Here is an 8,226-nt window from a genome sequence, read left to right as displayed (position 1 = left end):
GACTGCTTCACATTTCTGAGGCTTTGTCTTCGGTGTCTGCCAATTTTGATTTTATTGCTTCCCCCTGGATCTGAGATCTCGTTCTGCCCTTTCCTGACCTTTGACTCTACCCGTGGTGGAAGCTTCTCCAGGCCTCTGATGCCCACTGGAATCTGAAACCATTTGATCTTTCCCTCCCTTTCTTTCAGTAATTCAGATTGCTGAGTTTTGTAATAGTGATAGATAGTCCTCACTGAGCATTTACTAAATTCATTAATCCTAAGGACAACTCAATGGGTCAGCTAATAACATGACAAAAAAATCATTGGGGCGCCTGGGTGGCTCAGTCAGTTAAGCATCCGACTTCAGCTCAGGTCGTGATCTCGCAGTTCTAGAGTTTGAGCCCCGCATGGGCATAGGGCTCTCTGCCGTCAGCTCGGAGCCCTCTTCTGATCCTCTGTCCCTCTCTCTCTCTCTCTCTCTCTGCCTCTCCCCTGCTTGCACTCTCTCTCTCAAAAATAAAATAAACATTTAAGAAAATCATGTGCTCATTTATTTCAGGGACAGCACCTTAAATTCAGACCTCAAATACTTGAAATATGGAGGTTTGAATGATCTTGACCATAAGGAAATTGATCATATCCATCATTTTCCTGTGTTTCCTCATCGCAGAGGAAGGTTACCCTCTACATCAGGCAGTCTTGGTGGTCTGGGAGGCCCGGGACTTACACAAGATGCAGAAGGGAGTTCCTGTCTGAAGAGTTGGGAATGCCTGGTCATTTCCTGCTGATTTCACATGAAAGGGTGTCACATTGTGTTGCACCATTTCTTGGGGAGAAAGGAAATGTATAGTTGGCTGAAAGGGGCAGCTGTGGGGGAAGGGAGCATTTCACACCTGCTCATGGCCTTGGGTTTTACTAGTAGAGGACCAGTTATACGGAGTGTAGATCTGAAAACTAAGGCAGGATAGTAGTCATGGAACAGTAACCAGACTTGAGCGGTCGCCTCCAGAAAGGGCTCCCAGTTTTCTCCCCTGCCAATTCAGCCATGATTTTACCTCCTGGGTGATCTTTCTAAAATAGTTCGGATTATATGGCCCCTCTGCCTCAAAACTCTCAAGGGCATCTACTGCTTTGAAGACGCACTGTGAGGTCCTGTGGATGTCATCGAGGGCTTTAACTCTCTGGCCTCAGCCTCCTCTCCAGCCAGCCTCTCTGCCCCTGCCTGTTGTTTGCTCACGGCCGCTCTACCCCTGATATGCCTGTGCCGTTCCCTAGTGAAGGCCTACTCCCCTTTCAAGACCAAGTTCAGGTATCATTTGCTCTATGAAAGCTCTCTGACCCCTTTCATATGCACATAACTCTTCCTTCCTCTGTGACTTCACAGTACCATGTAAATATTTCTTCTGTCCTGGGCACTATAATACTTGATTTGCCATATTTGTTTAAATGTTTGTCTCCCCCACTATGATGTGGGCTAATTAATAGCAGGGACCTTGTCTTTTTTTGTTTATTTGTTTTTGTAGCTCTGGAATCAAGCACACCGCATAGCACAGGTTGGCCGTTAACAAATATTTGTTAAGATAAACTGAGGGGGGACATTTCCCAAGTGTATGTCAGAAAACTCTGATTCTGAAAAGAGTGGTTTGGAATAGGGGCTTGTGAAAAGAACACCTGGTCTCCAAATTTATAAGGGATCTACCTACAGCTAATTTAAAAGCCGCATGATTGTCATTAGCATTTTTTCTTTGACATGTTCACCCTTTATTTAAAGAAATGGCACACATAAACACTGGCCTTTAATGTTTTTCTGTTGTTGGGGAAAGTTGCATGATTTGCATGAATAATTTTTGCTTTTTGGCATTAAAGACAATTCCCACGATTTAAAAGTGCAGTTCTGGGGCACCTGGGTGGCTCATTGGTTGGGCATCCATCTCTTGATTTTGGTTCGGGTCATGATCCCAGGGTCGTGGGATCGAGCCCCGTGTCAGGCTCTGCACTGAGTGTGGAGCCTGCTTGGGATTCTCTCTCTCTCCTTCTCTCTCTGCCCCTCCCCTGCTCTCTCTCTCTTTCTCTCTCAGAAATTAAAACATGCACTTAAAAAAATAATAAAATTGCAGCTCTGCATTTACTCCATGTTATCAAAGCTTCACTGATACAGTCCAAAAGATCCACATGGAGGTAAGATTTTAGAAATCACTGTTGAGTTGCACAGAGCAATTGCTCAAGAAATGCCGCTGACTGGAATCTCCCACAGCTTCCAGCACTTGCTTCCTGGTGGTCCTGGGTTCAAGCCCTCTGCATACCTGGAGCTGGGCATAGGATGGTCCAAGGGTGGTGGATGAGAAACAGGAAAAGAAGATTTGGGATTCAAAAACATTCCACTTCAGACGTTCTGCACGAGTTAGCTGAGGCACACATCCCAAAGCCCATGGGTACAATCACTTCCAGGTTGGGACAAGGCGGGTGGAATACTAGAGAACCTTCGGTAACTCATTTGAAACACCACTGGAGCTCATAAACCAAGGCTAGTGACAGAGGCACAAGGTGAATGGAAGCACCTTGACTTACTCCAGTCCTAGGACTTCAACGGGCAGCTAAATCCCGGCTGTCTGATCTAGAACTCAGCCAGAGGTTCTGCGCGTGGAGGGGTGGGGGCGGGAACTAAGCCTCTACCCAGCCGCACACCATGGCATTCTAGGTCCTTCCTTTTCTACAGCTCACTCTAGTTGGTATCAGTGCAGAGTTAGAAGCAAAACGATCTCCTATCATTTTCCTCCACAATAGGTAAAACTAGCAGCGGAAAGGAAACGGAAATACGGCGAAAGACGAGGATAAAAGTGTTTAAGAAATTAAAACAAAATGATCATTTATTGTTTTTAATATGTGGTCAAATATGACAGCAGTATTACACAAATTGTCCCCTTCTCCCCCTCCTAAAACCCCAAATTTGTTGACTCCAACGGTACGTGAAACAGAAACAGAAACAAAAACAAAAACAACCGTGATTTAATTCTGAAAACAGCGATCAACAGAGAGAACACAGGTAACATTTGGTCACCACCAGCTTCCAGACCTTCGATGATGAGCTGTGTCACCATGGCAGTCGATAGACTGGCTTTCTTACAAAATTATTACTAGGAAAAGAAAGTTAGGGGTTCCCACATACTGTAAACAGAAGCAGAATGGCAGAAAAACTGGGTTTAAGAAGCCGCGTGAGGAAAACTTTAATGAGTTATTGCAATCATAATGATTCCCAGGTAAAAGAGATGGCAAATTGATGGGCTGTACGGAAATACATTCAAACTTGGATAATTAATCTTACGGTGAAAATAATCGAGAAGCTTGCAGAAGTACAGAGCATCTGAATTATTGAATTTAAACAGTACGTTTCTATAAAGGTCACACCTCTTCTGCCATCAGACGCCATTAGTGCAAATTCATCTACAATCATTTTTACCTTTGCAGGTTCAGGTACGTCAAGCATGAGGTCATCATGAAGAAGGCGTGTGCGATTTTATCATGCAGGAATGCAGCCTCGCTCGGAATGCCTCCCCGACACGGCCCAGGAAACAGGAATGATGCCCAGAGGGCTGGAGGAAGTTTAAAGTGCTCAGTTTTCCAAACCCTGTGTTACATGAAGTTTTGGAAAACCTCTTCCAAAATTAACCTTCACCTGAAAGACGCGTCCTCGATGTGAGTACAGGGCTTTGGAAAACAGTGAGAAACAGGCTTGCAATGTGCTGTGCTCCCTCACATAGTCTTCCCTTTTGTATGGCGTGGACTGGGTTCACAGGGTCAGATTTTCTCCCAGTGTTCTCTTTCAGGAGCACCACGGTGGGCTTTGCGATTCTGACAAAGGGTACAATTATACCCACTTCGAAATGCGTTTACGGCTATTCTGTGTGCTGGTGCAACTGGCATAAAACACAGACAGTCCCCCGGGTGCCCAACTTCTCCTCCTTTCACACTTCAACGTTGCAGATGACTACAAGCAGAATTACCAGAAACAGTAGTAAATTCCTGGCATCGGAAGTTCCCATGATCCCAGCTGGCATGCGAAAAAGGCTGTCTCTTTTTTTCCCCTGAAAATAATGTACTTCCCAGGCACCGTCCAAACGCCTCGAGTGAGACACACGAGAGGTTTGTTTTGACCAATCTCTGAAAAGGCTTTCCCTTGCTCAGTTAGGGCTCTGAGATTTCGCTGTAATGTACACAAAATGTCTGTGTCTAAAGAACCTTAATCCATTTCTCGAAAATGATTTTAACAGTTCTTACCACGGGACAGCACTGACTTCACTTTGATGGTATTTTCAGAGGAGCCTGGTGGAGGACACTTAATTTGGGTTTTTCTTTCTCTGCTATAAATTGGACACTCCGGGCACGCTTTTGTTCAAACCACCTTACAAACAAACGGTTGCTGAGGCTTGACCACATGTCTAGATAATAGCACATGAATCTGGTCCCGAGATGGTCAGATGTCACACAGAAGCAGCTATGCGTCTGCAGTTGAAAGTACCGTTTCTTACCCTTACTTCAGGAAAATTATTTTTATTTTTATTGTACTTTTATTGCCCGTGTGTGGTTGGCTGTCTCATGGTCTCTGGTACCAGGGAACCAAAGAACATGCCTCGCGGGGGTGAGGAATGGAAAAGCCTCTTTTGGTCCTTACTTGACTGCAAGGAACCCAATTTCCTAGAGCAGAGGCCTTCGTGATTTACGATTGTGCCGGCACAGAAGCACAGGTGGATGATGGTTGAGTTTTACATTAACTGGGGACATCCTCTGCTTTCTGTGTCACATGTTTCCTAGGATAACTTGCAGGATCTATGCCCCAGCGTCTGAATGTCTGAACGACTTAATTGTGAGCTGATCTTCATCGAATATTTATTTGTACATTGCTGTGAAGAAGGTGAGCATTTTGACTGATAGCATGTTTTGATATGCTTTGATAGCATGTTTAGTTTTTCCATGAATCCTATCCATCTACCCACTCATATATTTATACCTTTCCCCACCTAGCAAACTTCTAAAATTAGTTTCATGCTATATATCTATTCAATAGGCACAAAGGTTTATAGCTGCATGATCAGCACGTGATATCTGGGTCATGAATATACAGTTTTTGTAATGCTAGCAAAAACAGAGACTCTTTTAAAAAATCAACACTCCAGTGGGAATGAGAGAAACCACTGAGATTTTCAACTGGAGTCCGAATAAATATATCACTCTCTGCCAACTGAAATTTTTTTGCTTTATTCCATTAGGAGATTTTTTTTAAGTAATTCTCACATGTTAGTAAATTTTAGAAATTAGAAAAAGATGAGGACCAGCATATGACTTACATTACTTCCCCCCCCCCCCACCTTTTTATTCTGGATTTACAGCAACAGAATCTTTCAGTGTCCACAGTGATCTGGAAATTCACTTATAATAACAAGTTTTGAGCATTTATTTCTCTAGACATAATTTGGTCAGTCGTATTAAGTGTGTTACTGAGAAGTCAATGATGATGTACTTGATAAACGTGTTTTAGAGAACTGATTCAAGAAATTATCCCATTTTACTGGAATAATTACCATCTTCTTTGCAATAATCACTGTGAGAGAGGTGGTCAGTGGATGGCTTAGAAGTTATGTCAGGTAATAATCAGGCAGATGCACTCTGATTTCAGCTGAAAGTAGATCGGCTTAATCAAAACGTTAAGTAACATCAAACTGCCTGATAGGGCTGTGATAGAGAAGAAAATTACAGATGCACTTGAGGGTCTCCTAGGTTGAGGCTTTCTGGTTTTCAGGATTGTCTTAAGAGAGCTTGCTCTCTGTGTGCTTGTCAATATTCTATAGCCTTAGACTTTGTAATCAAGGCTTTCAATTGTGTTGCCATAGTAACAACTTGTATTAAATAATTATGAATGCTTGCAAAGTCTGGGTTGGTCTGTTAGAAAGGGAATGAAGGGAGGCCTGATATTCCAGTTGGGGGCTTGTTGTGATTTCTAGGAATACTTTAAAGGGGCTGTCTTTGCACAACTTCACCAAGTTTTCCAACTGGTGCACAATAGACCTGTGTGACTGACTTGATCAGCAGTTACCCACGGGAAATCACTCACTGCCCCTACAGGAAAACTGACGTAAGGCACATCACATCAGTAGGAACTTTGGCTTGACACATTTAAACATTCCGACTCTGAAATTTCCAATTTTCAATGACTTGAGGCAGTCAATTTTTTCTCAGAAGCACGATAAAAAATCAGATATAGAAATAGAAATATCAGAACACAGAAATAGAAAGCTCATCCAGATATACTTAAAATTAGATGGGCCAAACTTCAACTTCTGTGCATAGTTTAAAGGCGAAGGTGAAGGAACAAGGTCTGTACATGTGTGAAATGACCAAAGTAGAGTGTGATACTGAAGTCGAAGCTTAAGTCTCACCAGCGGGCAGCTATTAGAGCAGCGAAGCATAATTACCAATTATGCCAATTTCCAAGTTTCCAGAGATAACCAATCTTCTGATCTTCTTTCAATAAACTGGTAAAACTGAGAGATGGGGATATAGGCACAGATGATGTTGGGTTATAACAGAACTGGTGACTTTTACAGTCCCTTCCAGTTCTAAGAGTTTATGATCCCAAGTCTTATTGTAAGAAGAAGAAGAAAAAAAAAAACACCTTATCTATAATAAAGTTTAAGTGACAAGAGAAAGAGAAACATTTCTTTTTTGCTCCTGATGAATTTTGCTCACTAGGTAATCCGGTAGTTTTCTCGACCCCAATCTAGGGACATTTGGCAATGTTGGGAGACATCTTTAGTTGTCACAGTCTGTGTGTGTGTGTGTGTGTGTGTGTGTGTGTGTGTGTGTGATCTACTAGCATGAAGTCATCAGAAGCTTCCAGCATGCTGTCAGATGTGCCCTGCAACGCATGGGACTGTTTCTACCCCACCCTCCCACAAAGAATTCTGGGACCCAAATGTCAACAGTGCTGAGGTTGAGAAGACCTGAGACAGTCTAATAAATGACCTAAACACCACACACATCTAACGAAAGTGCAAATGCTTCTTTAATACACTGGTGCTTCGGGAATACCTTACAACTATAAATGCTGTTAATTCAGAAAGCCACACCGGGAATACTGGAACAAGAAAGTGAACCACTACATCTAGTCGGAAGAAGTTGCAGGGACCTGGCAAGTCCTCCTGGGCGTGCGTGGGACAACTGTGGATGAGGAACTTTTCACCTCGTGAATGAAGCTGACACACCATTTGACACAGAGCAAACAGTACAGATGTGCAAATGATGCATCGTATTTCCGAAACATTCTTCAGGCAGATACTTGATAGTTCCCTATCTAAGTATACGAGAGAATTGGAATTGGAAATTGGACAGAGTAATATGGATCTGGTCTACTTGCAAGGTTGTGTTTGAGAATTCCATCGTATTGCAGTTATCGGTTGACATGCCCAATCTCTCACTATTTGTATTTATCACTATATATCATAAGATCCAGCATAGGAACTTGGTTCTAGTAGGTGCTCAATAAATATTTAAGTGAACTGAGTGGTCGAATGGATGGACAAATAAAGGGATGCATCAAAGTGCTCCACAAAATGTAAAGTGCTTTGCAAACACAAGGTAATATGAGTAGGTCATAGGTAACGCCACAGACCTCATAATATGTGTTCAAGAAACCTTCCTAGGGCAAAAATGTTCAAATAGTGTCAAAAAGCAAATAAAGATTGTGATAATATATGTTGTAAGAAAATACGCTATGAAGATTCTTTGTTTTTAGGTACATTTAGGAAGAAATGAAACAAAAGTAGAAGAATTTTAAATGACAAAAAAACAAGTAGTATTGCTGACAGATGGCCCCAGGTAGGGTTGCGAGGGCCACACAAAACTACATAAAGACACTGCAGTAGTGAGAACTTGAAATCACTGGTTGTTGTAACGATGGCATTATTCTTTTTTTTTATTAAAAAAAGTTTTTTTCAAGTTTTTTTTTTGAGAGGGAGAGAGCGAGAGAGACAGAGTGCAAGTGGGGGAGGTGCAGAGAGCGAGGGAGACACAGAATCCGAAGCCAGCTCCAGGCTCTGAGCTGTCAGCACAGAGCCTGATGTGGGGCTCGAACTCAGAATGACAAGATCATGACCTGGGCTGAAGCCGGATGTTTAACCGACTGAGCCACCCAGGAGCCCCAACGATGGCATTATTCTTAAGAACATATAGAGGAAGATCAGTCCAATGTTCC

This window comes from Panthera onca, chromosome B4, assembly GCF_046562875.1.
Source record: "Panthera onca isolate mPanOnc1 chromosome B4, mPanOnc1 haplotype 2, whole genome shotgun sequence".
Taxonomy (NCBI): domain Eukaryota; kingdom Metazoa; phylum Chordata; class Mammalia; order Carnivora; family Felidae; genus Panthera; species Panthera onca.
The sequence above is the reverse complement of the archived record's forward strand: the minus strand, read 5'-3'. Positions refer to the sequence as shown.